The 369-nt window shown below is 40.4% G+C and overlaps 1 protein-coding gene across 1 annotated transcript in view; it reads left to right on the plus strand.

Moving 5' to 3' along the window:
- The window catches only part of ATP13A1 (ATPase 13A1), a 17160-nt gene that overhangs the window by 4482 nt on the left and 12309 nt on the right, over nt 1-369 (plus strand). The window lies entirely within an intron of this gene.

Raw genomic sequence — 369 nt, forward strand, 5'->3', positions numbered from 1 at the left:
TCAGGGAAAACAGTCAGAAATCAGGGAAAAGAATCAAAATTTATCAGGGAAAACAGAAATCAGGGAAAAGAGTCAAAATTTGTCAGGGAAAAGGGTCAAAAATGGGGGAAAAGAATCAAAATTTATCAGGGAAAACAGTACAAAATTTGGGGAAAACCCCTCATTTTTCCTGCTTTTTGTGCTACTAGGAGACTTGAAAAGTATAAAATATTATTATTATGATTATTATTATTATTAATCCCAATGAAATTTTTTGGGAAGAGCCCCACTCTCCCTGGTGCCATCTCATCCCGTCCCGTTCCCGTTTCCCTTGGCCCATCCTGGGGCTCATTCCCTGTTTCCTCAGCCCATCCTGGGTCTCATTCCCTG

Source organism: Neopelma chrysocephalum, unplaced genomic scaffold (genome assembly GCF_003984885.1).
Source record: "Neopelma chrysocephalum unplaced genomic scaffold, ASM398488v2 Primary Assembly neopelma1_235, whole genome shotgun sequence".
Classification (NCBI taxonomy): domain Eukaryota; kingdom Metazoa; phylum Chordata; class Aves; order Passeriformes; family Pipridae; genus Neopelma; species Neopelma chrysocephalum.